This window comes from Corvus brachyrhynchos, unplaced genomic scaffold (genome assembly GCF_000691975.1).
Source record: "Corvus brachyrhynchos isolate BGI_N302 unplaced genomic scaffold, ASM69197v1 scaffold69, whole genome shotgun sequence".
Classification (NCBI taxonomy): Eukaryota; Metazoa; Chordata; class Aves; order Passeriformes; family Corvidae; genus Corvus; species Corvus brachyrhynchos.
In genome coordinates, this window is record NW_008240228.1 from 1,836,449 (window position 1) to 1,862,174 (window position 25,726).

At 43.5% G+C, this 25,726-nt stretch overlaps 1 long non-coding RNA gene across 4 annotated transcripts; it reads right to left on the reverse strand.

Moving 5' to 3' along the window:
* Positions 1 to 1,590: 1,590 nt before the first annotated feature.
* LOC108449386 lies at positions 1,591 to 24,992 on the reverse strand. 4 transcript variants are annotated; one of them, XR_001865569.1, is made up of 7 exons: positions 18,910 to 19,064; positions 16,204 to 16,283; positions 12,767 to 12,859; positions 11,899 to 12,062; positions 6,603 to 6,730; positions 6,284 to 6,436; positions 1,591 to 5,159 (listed from the first exon to the last, which is right to left on the reverse strand). It is a non-coding gene; the product is annotated as an uncharacterized LOC108449386 (long non-coding RNA). The 4 variants fall into 4 exon arrangements; XR_001865570.1 differs by adding an exon at positions 15,973 to 16,048 and having other exon boundaries at positions 1,591 to 6,436; XR_001865568.1 differs by lacking the exon at positions 18,910 to 19,064 and adding an exon at positions 24,688 to 24,992 and having other exon boundaries at positions 1,591 to 6,436.
* Between the last annotated feature and the right edge of the window lie 734 nt (positions 24,993 to 25,726).

Below are 25,726 nucleotides of genomic sequence, written 5' to 3' on the forward strand. Positions count from 1 at the left end.
ATTCAGTATACATAGCACAGAGTAGGGGAGAAAGCAGAAAACTGAGAGCAGCCCTTTCATGGTGGGTATTGCTTTTCCACAGGAATCATGGATTGGTTTGGGTTGGAAGGGGCCTTAAAGATCATCTCATTCCAACTCCCTGCCATGGGCAGGGACACCTTCCAGCAGATCAGGTTGCTCCAAGCCCTGTCCAGCCTGGCCTTGAACACTTCCAGCAATGGGGCATCCACAACTTCTCTGGGCAACCTGTCCCAGTGGTTCATCTCCCTCTGAGTGAAGAATTTCTTCCTAATAGACAATCTAAACATACCCTCTGTCAGCTTAAAGCCATTGTTCCTTGTCTGGATACCATCTGCCCTTGTAAGAAGTCTCTCTCCCTCCTTTTTAGAAGCTCCTTTTAGGTACTGGAAGACCACAGTGACCTTCTTTTCTCTGGGCTGAACAACCCCAACTCTCACAACCTGTCTTTGTAGGAGACGTGCTCCAGCCCTCTGATTATCTTCATGGCCTTCTCTGGAGGGTAGCTGGGTGCTCTGGGTGGCTTCCCAGCCCCTTGCAGAGCAGGGCAAACACCATCAAGTTCTGCAAGGACATACCACAGGGCACATCCCCTCAATATCAAATAAGGAATTCCTGCATCATGGCCAACACAAGTCCTGAGGACTCCTTTTCATACAAAGTTGTACATCACAACTCTCCTTGCCCCATGCACTCACACATAGGAAGCAGCCACTGATTTTATTACTTTGTGCAGTGCAGCTGTGATTGCCAAAATCTGTTCTACACATTCTTGAGACATGTCCAGTTACTGCTGGCATTAGCACATAGTTCCTCCTGGATTATTCCTCAGCATTTTAAAGCTGCCCGTGCTGCTGCTTGGTACAAGATTGGATTTACCAGCATTTCATTTCCTGATTCATCCTTCCTGGTTGGAAGTTTCCAGCTCCAGTCCCTTGGAAGCCTGTTAAGTTATGCATGGGTCTGGCACCAGAGCAGTTTAGGTGCCCTTTCAGAGCAAGGGACCAACATTGCCGGACAGGAACTGTGTTATCTGCACTGCAGGTCGCAGAGTACTCTGTGTTTCCTGATAATTAAATTCACTGTTGGAAGCTCCTTACATTTCCACGTGATGAGTAACTGCAGGGCTGGATGTTGCCCCTAATTGCTTTTTATAACAAGGTTATAAAAGTCATGCTGTTATGTCCAGCTATGTCAGGGCCCTGACAACTGTACATGACCAAAAGTGACATTAATACTACATTGTATTGTTCCAAAATTGGATATTAATGAGGAAATTTCAGTCCTCTTTCAGTAGGATCTTATTGTGATCAGTTAAGAGCTGTATTTACACAGGAGCGTTAAGGAGCATTAAAATAAAACTCAAAGTAAAAATCTGGATATTGATATAACCTAAATTATGTGTTAAGACACGAGGTAGTCTAATTGAGCAATACTGTTAACTGCCAGGTTACAAAACTTCTCTAGTAGCTTATTACAATTATTACAATTTGTTTTCTCAGCCCAACACTGAAGTAAACTGAGGGAGTGAGAACATGCCAGTGCAGATTTCTTGTGATGATCACGTTCCTTGGCAAGGAGGTAAGTGTGAAGACATCACTGGATGACCAGATGCTTTTCCTCTGCTAACAAAGAACTTCTGCATGGTTTGACATTTGAGCTAAATGGATAAGAGGGACAAAGCTGAAACTGCCCAAACCCATCCCAGATATCCCTGTTTCTAGACTCAGCAGCAAATGAACTAAGGGAAAAGCAAGTTAGCCCAGCCTGAAACAAGCCTCTTGGCACCAGCATCGTTGCTATTTCCACGTAAAGCCCACACTCCTTGGGAACATGAGGCCTGTGGAAGTCTTCTCTGGGCACAATCTGCTGTGCTACTGGGCAAAAGATTAATGCAATTAAAATTAAGTCTCAGATTATCCACCCAGACAAGCAGGAGAGAAGGGATCCTGATGTTTGTATTACCAGTGGGTACATTCTGCCCCGGCTTGTACTCCTGCACCCTCACCAGATGTCAGACCTCGTCCACACAGGCTTTGAAGTCTGGGACGGCATTATGGAGGCAGAGGTGCCACTAAATCATGGAGTATTTTCCTACAGTAATTGCCAATTAATAAGCAAGGGAAACTGTTCCTTAGAAGTGCTTATTGCCCAGCAGCTCCTGGTTCAGATGGAGATAGCTCCGTGCAGTGGGTAGAAGTGCCATGATAAACCACCCCTGCAAACCAAAGCCACGTGGCACAGGCTTGCCCAAAACCAATAGCAGTCGATTTTTAGCTAATGAATCAGTTAGTCACAGCCTGATAAATGCTTGGAAAATGCTCACTAGTCCTACATATGCAATGTGTTTGCATTAACATTTCAGAAAGCTTAGCGGCTTCCAAGTTCCTTTATGTTTGCACACAGCAGAGATCTCCAGGAAAATCTGATAAGGGAGCACAGTGTAAGTGAATTATTATAACAGACACCTGAATAAAAACAGTCTTAAGGCAAGGCAGCTCCAGTTGCTTTACACACAACTTGCTGCTTTCTCAATATATTCTTTATCTATTCCTGAGTCAAGAATAAAATCCAATTTTGTCAAACATTTTAACAAAATGTAAAGGCCAGGGAAGAGTTCTTTTTCAAATGACTTCCTATTTAGACATGCCCTTATCTGAAACCAGGGTAATAAAACATTTTAGCCCTTTCCAACAACCAGATGTCAACAGAATTGAAACCATCATCAGCACACCTCTAACTAAAAAGCACCACTGAACAAAGCTTGCCTTGCTCAGGAGCTCACACAATGTTCCATCACGTTTTTCAGCTTACAGACAGAAGAAAAAGCTTGAGTTATCCTGTCGCTTTGCAACTCTCCCAGTCCTCTACATTTCCATCAGGAATCCAGGTAGGATTTCAATGGCTTTGGTTTCTCTGGAGTGTATTTTCAAAGCAGGCATTTGGTCTCAATCTGATCATGAGAGCAAGGCAAAGGGGGGAATAGTCACACAACTCCCTGCAAGCCCCTGTTCCAAATGCATGGCAGGAACTTTTTAAACATCTTCTCAGATGGCAAAGAGAAAACCCTGTGGGATCAAGGCATTATTTGTTGTTCTGTGCCTGGAACACCCGAGAATTCCCTGTAATGGAAGAGAAGACCACGGGGAGCTGCAGATGTTCCCAGCAGCATCTCTCTGCAGCAGCAGAGGCAGTCCCTTCTGGCAGCTGTGTCACAGAGGCCTCGATGGCTCTAAAGCAGTGAGATCCCAGTGGAGTCGCACTGGTGTCTGCCGTAGATGGAGAAAATATTCACATTCTTACAAGGTAGTTGTAAAATCACCAGCCACTTGACTACATCAGCAGCTCGGCACACCATTTCTCAGATCATTACTCATTTCTTCACATACTATAAAAGATAATAACTGCTTGTACTCAGGTACCATAGAGGTGCTCCGTTAGGGTGCTGCTGTCAGTGGCCTGTCACCCTGGCTCCCACACTATGGGCTCTGTGCCGACAGGAAGGTAGAGTGGCTCTGTTTCAAGAGGCTCTACAAGCCTAAAAGCACCTTACTGGCAATATAAAAAGCCCCCAACAACTAAAACAGTGAGAAAGATTTCAGCGCGTACATTATGTAAAGAGTCATAGGAGAATGACACGAGGGGGTTGCAGAAAGCTCAGCAGACCAGCACAGAGGTTTGTGAGCTGGTTGCTGATTCTTATTTGCAATTCAAGAGGTCTGTGATTGATCAGAGCATTGTTTCTTCTCCTCTAACTACAGTCCTTTCCACCCTCAGGGAAATACCAAAGAACAAGGAGTGAATAATGCACTTAAGGTATAAACCTGTGGCATCTGGTGGATATTTTAACTAATGCTGGCATTTCATTTAATGATACCAGATAAAGAATTGTACAGCCTCATTCAGCCTGTTTTCCCTCACACTATTCCAATCAGCAGCAATTGCAACCTAAGTCTCAGGCTGAAGATTATATTTGCAAATTAGATTTTGGGGGGTGGGAGAGATAAATCTGTTAGTCCATGGTTTGATCAAAAGTTTGAAAGCTAGTCTTATAATGAAAGGGTGAAATCTTGGCTGCAAAGTCAACGTGAGCCTCATCCAAAATTTCTCACAGCCCTTTTAATAGCATAAATGTTTCAAGCTAGTACATCTGGGTCTCTGAAACAGTGGCAGCAGTATTTCAAATATTCTCAAAGCCAGATACTTGGATGGGCTTGAATTGGTGACAATAATTGTGAAGATCAGCTTCTCAGGCCAAATAGAAACATGCCAGGACCACGCAGGCAGGCTCAGTTCTCTCACAGGAAACACTTGAGTGAAGCAGGATGCCAGGGCTTCAAAGAGGAAAAGCTGGAGGGCATAGCAGCACATGTGCTGAGTGGCAGAAAATTAACAATTTTGATACTGCAGCTACTCCAAAACACATATCACCGAATACACCGAGGCAAAGAATAGAACAGTAGAATTCAGTGAAAAATTAGAGAATACTTGGTGTGTTTGGGGCACCAAGCAATCAATATTTGTCCCCCAAATTCTAACTGATGGACCAAAACTTCCTGTAGGGCACAGAAGGCACCATAAGGGATGCATCAAGCGGCCTTCAGCAAAGCAGCACATGCCAGAGCTTTCCCATCCACAGGATTCCCCACACAGAGCACTTAAGGCAGGTCACAAAACAGCAAGATACCAGCTGCTTGCATTTACTTTTTTTTTTTTAATAACATTTCTAAACCACACTTTTCTTAAGACAAGTTATATGCAATACTTTCGCTCCGACCATTTAAATCAATTCGATAAGCAAGCCAGATTGCATGCCAGTGCTTCCAACAATTAACTTGCAAGAAATCCTGTGATGAACCTTAGTCTCTTTTCACACTGACTTTATTATACTCACAAAACTTTACACTCGTTCATATACAATCTGAAAATAAAACACTGCCAGGCTAGCAGACAAATCAGTGACCTAAATGTTCCAGAAAATGAAATGATATATGCCTTGGCTGTCCTGCAGAGCTTGCAGAAGCAGGAAGAAGTATCACCAAATAACTTGAATTCAATAATTCCCCAGAAGCACCAGTTCCCATAACCTTAGGAAATTCTGATGCAGTCGGTAGGAGAAAATACATCTCTCTGGCAGCTAACTGCAAAAAGAGAAAGTGGGATGCTCAGGAAAAAGAAAACACTGAAAAGAGATTAATACACTGGAAGATATATAGGAAGAGAAGGAGCAGAAGATTTCTTCTCTGTCAAGCAGAGGGTTACAGATCCATCCTGTGTTAACACTTCCTTTCCAATTAGATCACAACCACCTTTATTTTCTTTTATTTATTTTAAACCCTGGCTTTGAAGTGGTGGGTTATGGAATGAAATGAAAGGACGTATTACAAAACATCTCTTGATTAGCCATTTGGTCTGACCAGCTGAGCTTCTTTTAATGTTATGCAAAAGAAACGGAACAGACCCTCAGGCAGAGGATGCTCCTGGCCTTAACTGGAGCCTGATCAAATCATTGTCTCCCTATTGGAGGGTGCAGTCTTGCAGCCCTGCTGCTGAAATGGTGCTTTGGTCATATTTTGTGGAAAACTGGCAAGAGCAACCATTTAATGTCACATTTCTGCTTTAACTCTACAGCTCTTATTACTTTATATGCATAAAAAATGCATGGCTACTTATAAATCTTTAATTACATTCCGGACTAGACCTGTTACATTTTTCACCTCCCCTCCAGGATGAAGTCTGGAAGATGCACACGTGCCATAGAGGACATGGGATACTCTGCAAATTTAACACAGGCATTCATTCAGTGGAGAGCAGCAGCTCTTCCCAGGAATGGTACCAAAACCAGGAAAGCAGAATTTGTCCTTTTTAGCAAATAATTACATTGAAATTGTGAGATACAGCCTCAGTGTTACAGTGGTGGGAGGCTGAGATGCTGCTCTTATCATTGTCCCTCTTTTCATGTTCCTGCTGTGAGACAGAGCATGACCCCAAAAACTCTTATCAGGTAAGCTGGTAATAATCATGGTTTTACAGCTCCACACAAGAGAACCACCCTGGGAAAGGGACGTACCTGACAGGAGAGCCCAGATCCCTGAAAATGTGAAACAGTAGCCTACAAACCTACCAAGGAGTTGGAAGGACTCACTTATAAAAGATTCATAGTGGCTACTGAGTACATTCATTGATCCAAACTCTTAACAACAGCTACTCTTGACAAAGACACCTCTGCATTGCCCTGTTTGCAAGTATTCTCCACATCACTCACCCTTCAGCCCTACTCCTCCTGTCTCCTGCTGCCTCGGTTCCCAGAGGGCCAGGCAGCTCATATTAAACTTGCTGCAGTGACAAGAACATCCCTGGAGAAACCACTTCTACCTGGGAAATGGCCCATGAAGCTGTGTAGGCATCCTAAAATGCTCTGAAAAACCAAAAGAGCAAGGCAGTCACCAAGGGGAGTGCTAAGAAGATGAAGAAGAAAAATAAACACAAACATGCAGAGCAAAAATTTTGGACAAACACATCACACTGCCTGAAAAGGATCCCACAGCAATTCTTGCCATGCCACCTGTTGCCTTGACACTTACCATAATAAAGCAGTTGTGCAATCTTTCAGCTTAAAGCTGATTTTTGAAGAACAGGTATTTCTCTGCTCATTCTTATTTTATTTTATTTTTTTTTCTCCCACAGAGGTATTTCGACTGGATTTAGGACTCTGAAATCACAAGACAAAAAGCCACCATGAGTGAAGGAAGGGGTGGGGAAGGCTCCTTTAATCACACAGGTGGTGGTGAAGAGAGATTTGCACCTGGGCCAATTACCCATTAATCTGCAGCAGCTCGTGGTAGAAATGCCCTACTTTGCTCTTAATCCTTTTGTAGTACCAGCCCAGCTTGGTGCCACCTCTCCTCTCCTCTCCTCTCCTCGCTGACCACTTTCCCCCCCTAACATGCACAGGCTGCTGCATATTACATTTTGAAACAAACTCCTAGTGCTCAGGTATTGTGCAGATTACAGCCAGCAGGCTCTCCTGTTTTCCAGCCTCCTTTTATTTTCCAGCCAGTAACTGCCTGTTCTATGTATCAGGAGATTAGGAAGAAAATGTGTTATTTCCATGAAGGCTGACGCAGCCTTTTTCTCCATTTATACCTACTGATTTTTTTTCCCCCTGATGCATTATATGAGCTCCTCTCTCTGTTTCATTTTTCTGACAGCAGGGTTTTAACATCCTTTAGAAAATGCATGTGCTGTTTAGCATACTATGGAGTGAGGATAGGCCAGGTGTGGATCATTTTATATTGCAGGGAAATGAGTCCTCTTTTCTCCATAATTATCGAATCTGCTTCCACAGGGAGCCTTTCTCTACTTCCAGGCTACAGCCTTCGGTTACCTTATGCCACTTGATAAATATTCAAAGGTCACTACACCGGGATTTCCTCTGGAAGGCAGAATTCTTAGAAACATGGGGTTAGGGCAAGGAAAACGGTCTTGCATGAAGCTTCGCTCCCTAAGAGAAGGTGAGAATTTCTCAATAGTTAGAGCTGAATATTGAGAAAAGGAAAAGCTTTGCTTCTAGTTCCAACGTTACCTGAGGAATATCAGTTATCAAAGAGGGAGAATACAAAATTTTACCAGGAGTGATAATATGTTTGAAAGTGCCATATACTTATTTTTTTCGACTTGGTGAAACATAGCAGATGTAAAAACCATTTGAAATGTAAAGGATGCTATGCAACGTTACCATGCAGGCACAGTGCCTGTGTCAAATTCACCTTAATGACATTTCTTTTTCATGAAGGCATTGAAGCTTTCACCTAAAAACCTTTTTTACATGTTTTCCTTTCATTTTCTCCCCAATTAGCTTTTTCAGTAGAGTTAAACTGGAGATTAATCCATTTAATTTTAGTATTGTCTACATGACGGTACTTGGGATACATCAGTTCTAACTAAAGGAGGGTTTAAATTCAGAGGAGTCAAACTGCATGAGCCCATCTTATGGATACCTGTTGAAGGCAGCCTGGCCACAATTAAGCAGAGTTTGTTTCCACAGTGGACAGCGTACAAGAGCATGTAGTGACAGGACAAGGGGGAAGGGCTTAAAACTGACCAAGAGCAGGTTTAGGTTAGATATTAGGAAAAAAAATAATTTACTGTGAAGGTGGTGAGGCACTGGCACAGATTGCCCAGGAAAGCTGTGGCTGCCCCATCCCTGGACCAGGTTCAATGGAGCTCTGAGCAACCTGGTCTAGTGGAAGATGTCTCTGCCCATGGCAGGGGGATTGGAATTAGATGGTCTTCAAGGTCCCTTCCAACCCAAACCTTCTATGATTCTATGTAGACCGTGTGTGCAGGGTGCATCCAATTCATCTGGGTGCATTAACTTGTCAAACCCTCACAAAACCTGCAATCCCATGTTTGCTCAGGACAACCTGCCCATCATAGCACAAAAAACCCCAAACACTGGTCTGGGGACTTGATGCAGGCACATACTTCAAATATATCTATACCTAAATCAAAGTGCCTTTTGTCCCCAGTGAACATGTATCTTCCTGGAGTACTAACATGGCTCACTGCAGGGTAAGACAAAGCCTCCCTGAGCAGCCAGGCTCTGGGCTCAGGTGCCACCCCTTCATATGACCAGGAGCAGCCAGGTTGCAAACTGCTGCTTTTCCTTCTGCAAACTGCCCTGAAGCCCACTGTCCTCTCGGACTGACAGGGCCCACAAGGGAAGTTTTTACCTCTGCGCACAGCACTGCTTCCCTGCCAGTGCTGAGCAATGCAGACAGGATGATCCAGGCGGGCTGTGCAGGGGCCCTGTGCTTCCCAGGTGAGTTATAAAGTCACACCAGCTTGTGCCCTGTTTTTAACCCGGTGTATCTGGTTTTTCTCCACAGGAACTGGGCTTCCACAAGAGGAGGAGAGAGACAGAGCTTGGGCACAGCCTGGCCACCCGAGTCACAGACACATAAGGGACTGAATTTCTTCAGGACAGAAAGGGGAGCTGGAACACTTTTCAGTGTTCTTGGAGAGAACACTGACCACTAGGATATTTCTAATTGGAAAGCACTACCTCCTCCTTCTCCTTCAGTGAATAATAACACAGCTACATGGAATAATTTATTGTTGTAATAGGAAATAATAAAAATGCCAGCAACTGTTCACACATGACCTCCTAAAAGGAACCTTTGTGCTTTTAAAAATCAACAGTCCAAAAATGAAATGGGAGGTTAATGTGATCCCCTTGGTGCAGCTGAGCCTGCTACATATGGAAGTGCTTTGTGTCAGGTTTTTGTGCTGGCACGAGCATATGGGATCAGACACAGAGGAGGAGTTCTGAACTTTCCTGCAGACAGATGAATGAATTCAAGCTGAAGTAGCAGCACAGATCTTGCACTAGCCAGTCCAAAAATAGTAAAGAAATCCCTTTTCTACATTTAGCACTGTGTGGATGGGTTTCTGTGTTCATTGATAAGCTCCTAGGCCAGCTCAAGTTTTACAAGAGCTATAGCTCTTTATTTCTACAGTCAAAAGAGTGCAGGAGTTTTGAATATTAGCACAATATTATCTCCCTTTTTGCTTTCACTGCATTCAGCACGGCTGGCTCCACTAAATAACACATAAATCTTTACAGTCTGTTATACAAAGATTATTTTGAAAAAGGGTTTCTTGCCAGACTATCATCAATTTTGTACCACTTTTTCTTCCTTTGTTCTGTCTTTTTTATTCTTCTATGAGAAAGATTTTTCCTCTCCTTTTTCTTTCTTTTTGTCCTGATCTAATTCTTGTGGCTGATATATAAGAGCACTGATACAATGTAGTTTTTCATTTTGGCAGCTTTTTTTAAACAGATTCCATAGCATGATCCGACCAGTGACAAATGACCCAGCACTTCCACTTGGAATACTAACGCTGAATTTTCTGGCTTCCTGGGGTCTGATGGAGATGCAGCGAGAATTAAAAAAAAATTACTGCACAGGAGCAGTGGTGACTGATGTAGGGCCTGCACGCTGAGCTTCTGACCTCCACCGTTTCTACAGTAAATGTGCAATGCATTGTGCTTTCTATTCTCAGGCTCTCCTTGGAAGCCAATTAAATTAAAAGGCTATTCATTTCATTCTATTTGTCTCCAGGACGCTCACATAGAAATGCAAACGATTCCTGTTCAGAGTTCCCCGCATCAGAGAAACTGATATTGTACTGCTAATTTGTGATAGCACTGTAAACCAATATGCAATCTGCCCTGCTTTAAAAGATGTGCATAGGATGTACACTGAACTTACAAAACACTGATTAGGGAGATCACGAAATTAAATCTCCTGAAGGGCACGTCTTTCAAACCCTCAAGGCAGCTCTTTTTCTTGGTTTAATCAGATAGTTAATCATTGCAACTCCCGCTTTCCAAGAGCCAGATTCATCAATACTAGGAAGCATGGATTTGTAATATTGAACATTTACAGTCTCAGGAAAGCTTGGTGAAAAGCAAACCTGTAAAAGGTGGTTGGTAAGCACTTTGCTGCTTTAAAAAAAGCAATGGAGGAAATGAAATAATATTTCCTAGTAAAACCAAAGAATCATTTGAGGACTGATCCACCAATTTGAGCAAGAGACAAACATAGTCCCAAATACGCTGTTCTCTTAAGGCCTAGTCTTGTCTCCGGCTCCATGACAAATTAACATTTTTGTTAAACTGTCGAAAACAAATTGATACAAAACATTATTTTCCTGTGTTTTTATTCTAAATTAAGCTTGTGGTATAGTTCCCCATGCCACTTTGAGCAAGTGTAATTTCACATCTGGAGGAATGACCTTCACATTGAAGTGAAACAAGAAGACTTCAACACCGTCCTGCAGGATACGAAATTACATCCTGCAACCTGCCATTTGTAGATCATTTTTGCAGGCTAGCAGCCACAAATTGGAACGTGCCTATCATCAATGGCAGATCAAATGTTGGGGCTTGTCTAATGGTCATGGTACTGAAGGTTTGTTGATAAAGAAGATGTGAGTTTGTAACAGAGGCAGCAGCCTCTGCAGCACTTTATCTGGATGTGGCTGGCAGGGTGTAATAAGCTAAACAAGGCTGAAATGACAAAAATGTCTCCAGGCTTATGAAAACCTGGAAAACTATTTCTGGGAAAACCTGGCAGTTTAGAAAAAAATGTCAAACACTTAACTACCTTTGTCAGAGAGATGAAATCATTCTGGCCCAGAATCATTCACCTGCAGTGCTAAAACCCACGGACCTTCTGTGGCTGGCAGGGTGTAATAAGCTAAACAAGGCTGAAATGACAAAAATGTCTCCAGGCTTATGAAAACCTGGAAAACTATTTCTGGGAAAACCTGGCAGTTTAGAAAAAAATGTCAAACACTTAACTACCTTTGTCAGAGAGATGAAATCATTCTGGCCCAGAATCATTCACCTGCAGTGCTAAAACCCACGGACCTTCCACCAGGGGTGAGCTTGAAGACACTTCCCTGGCTTGAGAAAATGAACTTGCTTCCCCCTGCTATGGTTAAATTAGTTTTGTTTTCTTCCCTCCCTGACTCTCAATAAAATTTCAATCAGCAATCAGTTATTGAAGTATTAGAAGACAGAAAATTTTGAAGCGAAAAACTGATAAGTGAGAATAGGCTTCTTAATATGGCATGGAAAAAGAAGCAAATATGAAAATTCCAAGAAGATCACTTCAGCCTGTCTAGTCATCCTGTACTGTGTTGACTGGAAGGAAGTCAGTAAAATGAAGGGTGAATGATTTCGAGATGACTGAAGGAGAAGCCCTTTTCAGCCCCAGGATTTTATGCCACAAAGTATCAAACAGGTCAGCTGTTCAGCTGGCTTCCAAAAACCCTGTCATAAATGTAGCGTGTTGCAAAGCAAAGCACCTGGAAGGGTTTGTGCAGATCTGTATTCAGCAGCACAGGGGGAACAGCAGAAAGCAGGACCTGCACAACAAGGACCAGGAACTCCGGGCTGGCACCTTTGTCTGTAAATTGCCCTGCTGTGAAGTTTCTCGATCCATCTCCCGGCCTGGCTGGAATGGGCCCTGCTGAAAGAGAAGATGCTATATTATAAAATCCATAGGTCTATGGGATATGGAGCTTCAGGTGCTTCTGTGTCCTTTGCTGCCTAATTTCCTTGCTTTGAGATAGTTTTCCTTATTATTGTAATTCCTCTGCAGAACATTAACCTTGAATTTGATGCAACAATGACGGGGCAAAACTTCTTCTACCCACCTCAGTTTTGCAGCTTAGATGATGAGGTGTCCAACAAGAAAGCTCTGTCTTTGATAATTTATTTTTGTTTGGTTTTCTAAGTGTAACAACCAGTTTCTAACAAAAACTCCCACAGCTTCTCAAAGCTTTTGTTTTTTTCTATGACAATTTCCAAACTAAGGCTTTTCCTGAATGGGATTTTATTTGAAAAAAGAGGACAGAAAGTGTCCAACGTGTATTTTCAATTCATTTTTCCCAAATGAAAAGAGCTCTTTTAATAGACTAATTTTTCTTTTTAAAAAGAAAAGTAATTTTGGTGTTCAGAAAAACCCATAGGGAGAAATTCTAAGTGGAACTCATTGCTGTAATGTAATTGTGACCAAAGCTAGTTTTGAAAGAGAACTTGATTTTATGGAAGAAACGATATTTAATTACAATAACTAATGATAAAAGGAAGTATAATGGAAGGGAAAGAAAACTTGTTTCATGTAAGGACTTAACAATGCATTCGGGGCAAGACCTGATGAGGACAGATTACCTTGTTTCTTTGTTTGTATGAGGTGTTCTTCACAATCACTTCAGGCCCAGTGTCCTGTCCAGAGGTACGAGAAGACCTGAGAGCTGGAAGTTTCTTCCAGTGAAAGTAACAGAGAAAATACACTTTTGAACATGAAAAAGTATTTCCCCATCCTGATGACTGTGAATAGTGGCAATGTTAGCAGATACTGCACCACGCACATACTCTGTTATTCTGCTTTTGTGTTTTTGTTAGGACAGAAAATTGAGTACTTCTTTGCATGACAGTGCTGAAAAAAAGAAAAACAGAAAAAACACCCTAAAGATAGCTTTGGTTTTCTGTGTAAACTTGAGTGTTTTTAAAATGTACCTCTTTCCAGAAATAAAATTAGCAAGGAAGAAAAATGTTTGGTGAAGAATAAATCAGTGGAAGTTTTTAATGGTACTCCTCTTATTCACTGAAACACAGCAGCTCATTTTGGGTACATGCAACATGCAGGAGGTGATGCTTGTAGGGAACACCTATGTCTCACTAAGAGTAAATTCAGGCAGACTGTGCTGTCCAAAGTGACATAGAAGGAGGACATCTCTAAAAATAAGCCTTTCTTAAGGAAGGTGAAAAAAAAATCTGAGTCACATCATCAATAAAGGATTACTAAAGAAAAAAACCCCTGAGACTTAAAAAACAAGCTTATAACTAGACCCCTCTTAGTTAAAGTTACATTGTTTGCCAAGGAAAGATATTGAGGTAAAAGGTGTATCACTACAGAAGAGATAATTTTTTTAGTTCATTTGTCTAATTAGAGGTTTAAGCTGCAAGGACCAGCCATATTCTGGCTTGAAAGGTCAAATGTGAAGCTCTGGAGTAATTAGATTTTAGAAATTAGGCCAAAAGAAGTTCCAAAATTAGAGAGTGTTTTGATCAAAACTTTATCTCTCAAGTAAACCAAAGTTAATTAAATAAAATGTTTCATGACTGATTAGAGTGTACATTTGACCATCAGTTGCATCTCACATTCTGCTACCCACCAGCTGGAAAGCTGAGGAGACTTTTTATAACTTCATTAGAGCTACCTTGTGGAACAATTTAATCATATAAAATCTTATAATGCAGATGCACCAGTACAACAATACCAGCTGCTGGCTTCTGCTTCTGTCATGCTGCTCTCTCCCTGTGCCATACACACTCCTCCATCGCCTGGGGACTGCCTTTGAAGGAGGCTTAGCTGCAAGAGCAAGTGGATTTTTCCTGCCTAATATCCAAAATGCAGAGTTCCTAAAGGAGCAGGAGAAACACAGGGCTTCCTAGGCCCAGATCCTACCGAGGCAAAACCGAGGCAACCTCCTGAGTGAAGTGCTTGTCTGATAATGTAGAGAATATTTGGGGAAGCGGAGAGGGTGGGGAAGAGGTAAGTTAATATTGAGAGGACAATACCCACCCATCTAAACGCTTGAAAAGATTCTTTTGACTCTCTTTCTCAAAGAACTGCAAGGCTCTGGCACAGCACTTCCCTCTCTAGCCAAAGAGAGGAAAAACCTTGGCTAAATCAAGCATTTGGATTGTCAGGATGAAATGGCTTAGTGTCATCTTTGTCACTGGCTCCACAGCAAAGCAATGGAAGAAGAATGGGAAGCATTGCAGAAAATGAGGTGACACAGCCCCTCAACATGCAGCACTTCATGCCATGCAGCACCCTTGCATCACACTGGAATGGTACCATTTATCTTTATAACCTTTTGTTTTGCTAGACTGTAATTCATTTCTTTCTTTGTCTGACCTCCAACTCCTCTGTCAGAGGTGGTACAGAGAATATGCAGCAAGAGCAGAGGCAGAGAGAAGTATCAGTTTATGTCTCAGTCTTCATGACTGATCACTGGGTAGCATCTCTTCAGAACTAGCAATGTCAGAAAAGTTCCCATGTTTTCAAGGCTAACTCTGTGCACGTTTGCTCGTCATCTTCAAATTATAATCAGGATGTTAGAACACAACTTTGCAAAGCAAGTGGCAGGGAAGATCAGCAAATACTCCCCAGTGAGGAGAAAACAGAGCTTTGGAAGGGAGGATGTGACTCCCACCAGCTTCTGGCTGATCGGTCACACAGCCTGGGAAGGGACAGAGCCCTTGCAGAGGGACCATGCTGATGGAATCTTTCCCTCACCACTGAGAACAGGAGCAGCCAGGCTGTGTCTCTCCTGTTTCCCTCCAAAAATAACCCTAAAATAATCACCTGCAATGCAGAATGGATGTTGTCCAGATAAAGTCCCCTTGCCATGACTGGAGAAAGGATTATTTTTTCCTTCTGTGAGTAGTCTCACGGAGCAGCGGGGTGCTGAGTGATTCAGCTTTTCTGCACAGCAACAGCAGGACAATGTGCTTCAGTCCTGCCAGGCAGGCATCAAGCTGCCTTCTCCTCCTGTAGGCCCAAGGACTTCTCTGCCACGAGACTCCCCCAGCAATGCCAGAAGTGCAGCCCGTGGTGCCATGGGCAGGCCGTGGCACAGATGGGGTGCAGGCGCTGCAGGCTCTGTGTGCAGCAGCCTCTCCCACGCGTGCGTTCCTAACAGAGTTGATGCTGATGCTTTAAACCTCTCATTTCCTCTTGCTCCCAACTTGGTGCCCTGGTTTTGGTACATCATGGAGGCCTCTGCACAGGGAAAAGCAGGTGTGGGAGTAGCTAACAAGATACTCATTAAGACCAGATTTTGATAGAGATGACAAGCCAAATCACTCCCAGACTTCTGCTTCTCAGTGTTCAGCTTTAAGGATCATTTGATTTACAGCCAGAAAAGTCACCTGCAGTGATACTGCTGGGGAACTAGAGCCTCCAGTCATATTTAGTTTCCATTTCAGCTACTCTGCATTGAATATTCCCCTTGGAAATTCAGAGAGCAACTACACTGTCTGTTACATGTGTTATATAAAGACAATCAGAATGAGGTATTTGGGCACTGACCTGCTTGATTTTATTTTCAGCATTTTCTCCTTCCCACCCCCCCAACATACATTTGTGAAGCATGAAATAAATTCACCCCTCCTGACTCAGTTCTATTCTTTTTCAATGACAAAACACTTGAGGTTGGTAAGTGAACTGTGCTAGGCTGGGTCATGTTTTCAAATGAAGAAAGGAACGCCCCACAACCCTGAAGCAGATTGATATAATTTTGGTTTCATAGCTGACAATCATTTTTCATCATTGTTTCAAGCATGAAGGATTTAGTGGCACAAACCTTTGATGTTCTGTCAAGCAGCTTTGCTTTTCTCCCTGTCAGACAGACTGCAGTCACAAATTACTCCCTGGCAATCCTAGGTGAGGATTATCAAGATTATTAGAAAAAGATGAGGTTTAAAGGTTTATTAGAAGTACCTTTGGATTTCAGCAACACGCGAACATGCAATTGTGTCCTTCACAAAAAGCCTGATTTTCTTATTTTAATATGCTGGGTTTTTTTCTCTCTCACCTGATCTCTTTGGTTGGGCATTTTCACCTCAGATTCCATGTAATCAAACTGTCAGGAGCATCACCTCCTAAGAGAAAGCACTGAAACAAACAAAAAGACCACATTAGCAATCTGCTTGTGAGCTGCAAACACATGCACAGAAGCTGAGCACAGCACATGTCTCTCTGAAAGGACAGTTGTGCTGCTCCGAGTGTGCCTCTGCAGGATAAAACTACGTGGCAATACAGAATTAGAATAGAGAGCTCTATTTTTTTTGAAACTCCTGCCTTCACAAAGGAATTCAGGACAATTTTTTTGCCCTGGCTTGAGTTCCATTGGGCTGTCCTGAGTTTTCTTGTGGATACCCATTAAATTAAACAGGTCAAAATGTAACTGTTCTGTCACCACAAGAGTTGGTGCTTAAAAATTCACCTCTTACCCAGTAAAGTCTTTCACCTAAACAATGTGTACTCTTAGCTGGTTTTTTTTGGTTTTTCTGACTTGCAGTTTTACTTCATCAATAGCATCTACAGTTCACTGTATTCTGTATTTTGCTATGACACTGGATTCTGTAGACCCTTGGAGCATTCCCCTAACTGCTACTGCAGTTTTGGGGATGCAGCTCTCAGATCTTTGCTTCATGACTGCAAGAGATTTTTATCATCCAAATGGGCTTTAGCTGTAAGATGGGGATAACAAAACTTCTCCAAGTAATTGATCTGCCCAAGGTTATACAAGGAGTGGAGGTTAAAGAATATCAGCATCTTCCTCAGAGCCTTGGAAATTAATACTACAGATCATTACTAAGGTATTTGAATTTTAGAATGATGCTTAGGCTCTATTGCAAGTATTTGACAGAAAACTGCCCTATTTCAATAATCTCTAACACAGTGTGGGAAGAGCACAGAAGTTTAATGAAGGGATGAGAGAGAAGTAAGAGTAACTAGTAATAAGTCAAAGAAATAGGCTTAGTTGTCTGTGCGAGATTTGCAGATGAGTGTTTCCTGAGTACAGTCATATACAGACAGATAAGTATTGAGATCCTCAAAACTGGGTAATTCACTCCAAATGCCTCAGATTTCATTGCTTACAAGATTTTAAGTGACCTCTTCAAAGATTAGGCAGTGATGAAAGTTCAAATCAAACAAACTTCCCTTTATACCTTAAGAATTCAATGAGACTGTACAAGCACCATTTAAGTGATTAGTTTTTGGTCTGCTAGTACTCTCACTTATTTCTCAGTATTTAATTATCAAATACCTCAATGAACTCCTCAGGATACAGCTACAACTCAAAAATTATTCACTGAAAAGAGCTGTTGAATAACATTTGACACACACAGGAATCCATTTGTAGATAATCCTCTATCAGCAAAATTCATTGACTAAATTATACGTGGTTAATTATTCAGCCATCTCTCACCACACAACTTTCCCCCCTCCCCTCTGACAAATTCCTAAAATGATCAAAATGCTGATCACAGCCCAACAGTTTATGCAGCCTCTCGCCTCTGTCTCCCTTCCAGTTTCTTCCCTCCAGTCCTTTAGTAAGCAAACCTTTCTGGTTCAGCAATTTGGTAAACCAGGGAAATTTTGACTTGCAATTATATAACTGCTGCAAGGCACTCCAGTCAGCAGAAATGCCATCCAGGGGATTCACAGCTGTAAAAATGCAGAAACAGCTGTCCTTCCCGACCATAGGACTTCTACTGGAACTGCAGTCCTCAGTTCTGAATGCTTTGATTTATTGGAGGGAGAAGCAATGTGAAAACACTGCCAGGCTTCTGCAGCCACTGAGATATGAGACTGATCCATTCCTGTACATCACGCTCAGGAAAAGTGCAGGAATCTGGAAGGCTATAAATTAGAAGATCTTGGAGGTGTGGGGTGGGAGGAGGAACCAGAAGGGTAAACTTAGCTTGTGATTAGCTTTAAATCCTGAGAAACATTAAACAAATTCTGGCTGCTTCATGAATTACACCTTGCCTTTCCCAATTGTTCCTTTATTTGTAATTCTCCAGCTCAAGTGCAGACCCACACCCCCCCTTGCTCCTGGCTTGCAGCCACTTGGGCCAGCAGGATCTGCCTGCTCTGTTGTGCTCCATTTCCCACATACCTTCTTTAGAAACCACTTATTAAGATCTTAGACCTGATGTATTTTTAATTCTGCTGTGAAATCCTTACTTAGGGAAGATGCTGCTTTGGCTGACAAGGCCTTCCACCCATCTGTGATTCCCTTCCCTTCCCTTCCCTTCCCTTCCCTTCCCTTCCCTTCCCTTCCCTTCCCCCCACTTTTTAAGGGATCTCTTTTAGACTACAGAAATAAACTCTCTTTTCCCACCCCGTCTGCACAGTGCCTCGTTATACTATTTATATAACAGCTCTCTAGCTATTAAAGGGTAAAACTGCAGCTACAAAATTCATGCTGCACATATTTCTAAACCTGAATTAGCCTTCCCTCGCTTGTGACAGTTTGTATTAAATTCCATGGTCCAAGGCTTTGCTGACCATTCTCAGCCCTGAACCAGACCCATAGCTTACTTCACATCTGATTTCTGGAGTATAAGGTTCTGTATGATATTATGTATCCTATCCTAATCCTGTTTGCAGGTGATCCTCCTCTGCATTGACTGATCACAATTAGCCTGAAAAGGCCTTGCTTTAGCTCCTGTCCTACACATGAGCATGGGTTCTCTGAAATTCCCTGCACAAATATCACCATTCCTACCTTTGGCTCCCCAGACAAAAGGGACCTTTCCAGCAGAGTACATCAGATAAGCTCTTCTTACTGCAGAGCTGTCCTTTCAAGGCATTTCCTAGGGCTTTTTCCTGGGGCATTTCCTGGGTTGCTGTGGGAGATGACAGGAGAGCCTGCAATTTTGGGAGGGGCGATTGGCTGCAGTCCTTTACTAGTCATCTTGCAGCTCACCCTCTGTAAGGCAGCTCTGTTCCACGTGGTAAACAGGCTTATTTATTCTTCTCACATCTCATTACTAATGCTTTCAATGTACCCTAAGTAGACAAGCAACCAGCTTCTGTCCTTGGATACCAGCCCAGTTCTCCTTGACTTCACCAGCATGCACGGACTATCTGAGGAAAGAATTCAGCTCAGTGTAGCATTTACACTGCATCCTGGTTATTAAAACAGCCACCAGCTCCTGTTTCATAAGCAGAGGTACAAATTCCAGGCCATTACATAAAACGACTTTACAGAGCATTTACTTAGCTACACCTACAACTTGCAGACCTCTGCTCACCCTTCGGACGAGGAACAGGGACAGCCCTGCTCCCCTCTCCTGCAGAGGTGCTGCCACAAACCAGGAGAAACACTGCCCATCCCACTCACTGCCTGGGCCCCAGTGGGAACTCGAGCTGAATTCTGTGAGGGATGGGGATTCTGCCCCTCTGCCTCTGCTCTGGTGAGACCCCCACCTGCAGTGCTGTGTCCAGATCTGGGATTCTCACCATAGGAAGGGCATGGAGCTGTTGGAGTGAGTCCAAAGGAGGCCACCAAGTTGATCAGAGGGATGGAGCAGCTCTCCTTGAGGAAAGGCTGAGAGAACTGGGATTGTTCAGCCTCAAGAAGAGGAGGCTCAGGGGTCACCTAATTGTGGACTTCCAGTACCTGAAGGGAGCCTACAAGAAAGATGGAGAGGGATTATTCACGAGAGCATGGAGTAACAGAACAAGAGGGAATGGCTTCCAACTGACAGAGAGGAGATTTAGATTAGATGTTAGGAATAAATTCTTCCCTATGAGGGTGATGAGGCACTGGGGCAGGTTGCCCAGAGAAGCTGTGTCTGCCTCATCCCTGGAAGCATTTGAGGCCAGGCTGGATGGGGCTCTGAGCAACCTGGTCTAGGGGAAGTGTCCCTGTCCACCTTTGGGGGATTGGAACTGGATGATCTTTGAGGTCCCTTTCAACCCAAACCATTCTGTGGTTCTGTGATTCTGTGGCATAGCAGGAAAACCAATCTGAGATCTTGCAGCTGATCCAACTAACATGAAAAGGTGAGATGGGGTCTTCTTGTAAGACTGTGCTACAGAGCAGAGCAATTTCCAAGCCTTTCTCAGGTGTCCTGTGCCTCATTTCTTCATCTGTAAAAGAGGGCTGATACTTCCCTCACCCACAGGTGATAGGGAGATGAAAGATGCTCAAAGATTAAGTATAGTCCATAAAAACATGACAAGCTTGATTCAGTATAAGCTGGCAACCACTGTAAGTTTCAAAGGCAATTCCATTCACGGATTTTAGTGCTGTTTCGGAACGTTAATGTCTACTCTGCTACTGCAGTTTGCTCTGCAAACCCACAGCTGTTGAATAGAAGTCATTAGGGGAAGCAGGGAGAAGCCAGAGTTTTTGTAAGGATTGATCAGGAGCAAATTAATTCATATTGGCTATGAATTTTGCATCAGTAGATTTCAGTGCCAATCCAGTTGTAGTAAACAGTTTATATTCCCCCTCTGGCTATTGTTTTGAGCTGTCTTCAGATGCATACTGACCTCCCTAAATTGCTTTATATGCTGTTAACATCTCAGAGCTTTTCTTTGCAGCTGATAACCCAAGGCTGGAACCTTCAGGCTAAAAGCTGACACGGGAGCTCATGTGTACCAGTTCACTGGAGCTGTGCTGATGGATAGCTGAGGGTCTGATTTGTAATTAAAGAGTAAAAAAATTGACTTCCGATAAACAATTCTGGGAAGAAGGTGGAGTCTGCTGTGAATTCAATGGCTCTGGAGTTTCAGACAGCTTTTAAATGTTTTCTGTGCAGGGAAGCAGCCTGTCAGAAGGTGTATGCTTCTGTCCCCTAACCAGTCACAACCCATTGCCCACACAGTTGTGTTAACAGAGCACAATATTCTAGGCTGAATTTAAAAGAAATTAATTCTAGCTAATTTACCTAATCCAGTTACAGCACAGCTCCAGAGAAAATTTCATGAGCAAAGCCAAAGGAGCAGGAGTGTGTGAACATCCCTAAAACTGAGGATTTTCTGGGGAAATGAAGCTACTTCTAGTGGCTTTCCCAGCAACTAGCCCTCGCAGAAATCATCCTCATCTGATACCACCTAAAAGCAAATGATGAGAGCCCATAGCCTAGAAGTCAGTTCTAAAGAAAAAAAAGATAAGGCCTAATGGAGCCCTCCTGACACTCACTGTACACGGCTCCGTGTCTGTTGTTAATAGCCAATAAAAAATTTCTTCCAGGAATTCTTTGTGCCACTTCCACTGCCCCTCATACTGCTCATTGGTGGTATGCTGCAGACCTCTTCCTGCCAGAGCTTTAAACAATGCACACGACTGACTCCAACTTAGCTCTGACACTTTTCCTCAAGATTAAATGGGCTACTTGCAGAGACAGACAACTCGGGAACTTCAAAGTTCCCTGCCTCAGTGAACAAGAAACAAATTGCTTCCCCAGTGACTCCTCCCAAGGGAGTAATGCAGGATAAACCTGTGATATTTGCATTAATTCATCTTTAAACATAAAGCAGAATAGATCCTGTGTCTTTAATAAATTTTCACATTATTTAAATGGACCTGTTTTAAAAGCCAATAACATGTTTGCTTTGGGAATATTTTGCATTTATATTTACCTTTTTGCTGGTGGCTCATTATATGGGAAGATCTGTTGAATCTAAGGCAGCTGAAGTGTATAAAGATTTTAGAAAGGATTTACATCTGAGGCCCCTTTGATTGTGATTTTCAGCAATGTTACCTTTCCCAGTTCAGTGACATTTACAGGTACTGGGAATCTTTCAGTGACAGCACACCAGAAACCTTGGCTCCTGAATAGAGCAGGTTTGATCAGCAGGTACCAAAGCACTGCTGAGGGGCGGGATTTCATCCTCCCCTTTTTGCAGAGAGGGAAATAGAGGGATATGGAAGAGTGAAGGGAACAGTATTGCCTGAAGGCCAGCAGAAGAAGGGTTAATTTTTTTCTTGTTTGCTCACAACGAACACCACAGATTACAAGGTGCTTACTCATTTTGTCCTCTCCAGTTATGCCAAAGTGCTTTGAGACCATTACTGGGGTATTCCTGCGATACCAAGTCTTGTTTTAGAATTCATTATCCAGCTCCCTACGCTTCCCTCTGCTGCCAGGGGAGCTCTGCAAAGGGAAGGTCCTTCTGTAGAAGGGACCACGTATCACCCCAGAGCACTGTCAGCATCTGAGTTTAACCTGACAGTAAAAGTGGGCTTCAGTAAAATGCTGTCACTGGAAGGACCTGAGGCATGACTCAGTTCTGGATAGGAGGGTGGATGTACGTGCCAATCTGTGAGGCCGTGTAAGCTCAGATATCCATCAAAGTGAAGGAAAACCTTTCTGGGACTCAGCTCCTCTTGAGCCCAAAGAGCTCCCAGGCACTCAGAGCATCGCTGTCCTGAGAAAGCAGAGCTGCTGTGCTGTGTTCACTGCTGGCCAGCCCACAGCAGCAGTGCAGTGTCACACGGCGTCAGCGGTGACACCCCACCGCCTGAGCAGCTGCATCACTCCCAGCCTTTGTTTTAGCGTCTGATTAGCTGCAAGGAATTAGCTGTCACACAGAAATCACACTGACTCACAATCCACGGCTTGGGAACAGTGTTTGTGCAAAGATTCTCTTAAGGCAGACATGAGGTTCTGTATTTTTTAATGAAGTTCACAACTGAATATTACGAAGTGGCGAGGGAAATCAGTACTTTGGTCACTGGTTAAATACTTTTGAGTTCTTTACTGGCTTTAAGATTTACTGTTTAGCCACTCCAATTCCTATCATGTGCAAATGTTTCCTACATTAACAGGAGAAGAGTGATTTGTGGGCAGTAAATGGGAAACAGGACATCAATTTAACGGGGCCATTTGGGGTTAACACAAAATGACAGAACAGCAGGGAGCAGTTAAAAGCTTCCCTCCCAGCAATCAAAGCCCTGCAATTTTGAGTCTTTTCCTCCAATCAAGTAGCGTATTGATGAGAAACCAGTTCTGATAATGACCTTTGAAAGACCTCATTCTGGCCTTCTGGTGTAAGCCATTTCTCTAACTATGGAGTCTTAACAGGAGCTCAGCAAATGGTTGTCCTCTACACAATCACTCAAGATGCATGACAAATAGTAAGAAACCAAGGGTAAGAGACTTCTTTTCCCTTAACTTGGCTGAAGTTTTTTCCTTTGAAGGCTCCTGATCTCAGCCTGAGTTGCTGGTATTAGAGTGCTGCTTCCTCTCCTGTCTGTCCCAGCTCATCGAAATTATGGATAGACCATCCTTACTAATTCATCAGTCCTCCTGTGACTCAATGCATGAGTTCCTTCCTGTGCTGCATATTTTTAAATCTCATTCTGTAAGGCTGCTCCTGGATCAAGTCACCCTCACATTTCATTCCAAGCTTTATTTTAATTAGTATCGCTTTTTTGCCAGTGCTGAAAAGAAACTCTCATTTTTCTTTCAAAGGCAGACATGGAGTGTGGAATGCTAGATTTCCTAGATGGGAAATGGTAGGTGTTGGGTCCCAGTGCTGCTAACGTCAGGAGATGTATTTCATTACACAAAAATACACCTTCACCCAGTGACAACAAACCTGCCAGCACAGACTATGCTACTGGAAAATCAGAACAATACAGTAGCTTCCAGCTGGTTTTCCTGACCGTTCCACAACCTGCTTTTAGAGCTCCAGTTTTCAGTTGTAAGCCTCTGCCTTTTCCCAGGGCCCCAGAGCCGGTGATACCCATGCTCACTGTGACAGCTCTGCTGGGGAGTTCTGCCTGTAAAATGGGATGAAAAATGACTGCCATGAGCTGGTAGGAACCCCAACTTCTAAGTATCTCACGTTGCACTTCAGTGATTTTCAAAGCTCCTAATACCCGCTCAGAAACGCCGTGAAATGCTGACCTGGTATGAACTCCCTCTGTCAGTTCACATTTGTCCAAACCCTCGGCAGGCGTTATGCCAGATCTGGGATCATCCATCCCCCCGCAGCTGGCAGAAGGGTGACACAGAAATCACAGTGCCTGCAGAGGCCATCCTGTGTGCCCCAGCTAATTCACCACAAAAGCAGCATGGTGAGCCTGTGCCCGACTCACACCAGGGCAGTACCAGTGTTTGATAAGGGAACACAGCACCCTGCTACTGCCATCCTGGAAACACAGTGGGGTGCAGGGAAAGCTTCCTCTCCCAGCCGTGTCTCGGGGCTCCTGCCCTTTGCCATCTTATTATAAGCCAACAAAGATCCTAGGTAGAGGGGTGAAGGGGAGTGCTCAATAGGACAATTACAGGCTATACTTTGAGATTATTTTCCTAAACAGGGTCAACCAACATGTTCATCCCCAGGCACTGAGGAGGAAAAACATCTTATGTAGCACATATGGTAAAGAAACTACCAAATGAAGCATGGAGGACAAAGGCAAAAACATGCATGGACTGTATTCTAAGGCAGCAAAACAAATTCTCCCTTTGTAGGGTCTAGGGAAGTCTTGAGCATAATCAACTTTTGCAAATCATTTAAATAGTTGTCATGACTCTATTTTTACCTTCTGTCTGTTGATTTGGCTCCCATGATGCCTGAATAGTGCTCCTGAAGCCACTTTACTGTCTATTGTCTGTGCCTGATGAGAGCTGTTATTTCTGATTAGATACTTTCCCTCTGTATTCCAGATCTCTGCCCTTCATACTCTCCCTCAGCACTGGTGGTGTCTGATGTGAGTACCACTTGTAGCAAGCCCTGGTGGGTAAGAACAAAAGCAAGAACATGTCACACCTTAGCCTAAGGCTGCAACCAAGGGATGGTAATCTCACATCTGGAAAAGCCTTTATGTTGTGCTACCCCCTGTTACAGTGCGGATACTGTAACACGCATCTATCAAACCAGGAGTCCCGTGGAAAGGAAATATATATATGGACTGATTCTTGATAGGTGTTTCAGAGATGTTTATTTCTCCAGCCACATGGCCGGGATCTGCCCAGGAACTGCAGCAATCACAGGACCCGAGGGTCCTTGCCTGCGCAGGGAACACAAAACAACCAAGGGGGAACGAGGCTGACCAGGGGCAGGGAAACCCCGTGTCTGTCCCCCGAGGCCCCTCTCCCAGGACCACATGGCAGGGGGAGGAGACCCCAACACTGGAGAAGATCTGTCTTAAATACACTCAAATGGTGCCTAATTATGGGCAGATTGACAGTGCCCTGCAGCAAAATGCACTTTAAAAAGTAGATATGCCCCAGTGAGTGTTTGGAGAGTTTGGGGAGGGCAGGGAACAACTGATACAAGACGCTCACTGTGAGCCTGTGTGCAGTCAAGTCCAGAGCTGCCTGCCAAGAGCTGTCATTTCCAGCTCCCTGGACTGTTACAGTGCAGATACTGCAACACGCTGTATCAAACAACGAGGCCCATGGGAAAGAAATATCTATGGACCGATTCTTGATAGATGTTTCAGAGAGATGTTTATTTCTCCATCCGCCAAGGAACTGCTCAATCCCGGGACCCGAGGGTCCTTGCCCGTGCAGGGGAACACAGAACAACCAATGGGAACGAGGCTGAGCAGGGGCAGGGAAACCCCGTGTCTGTCCCCC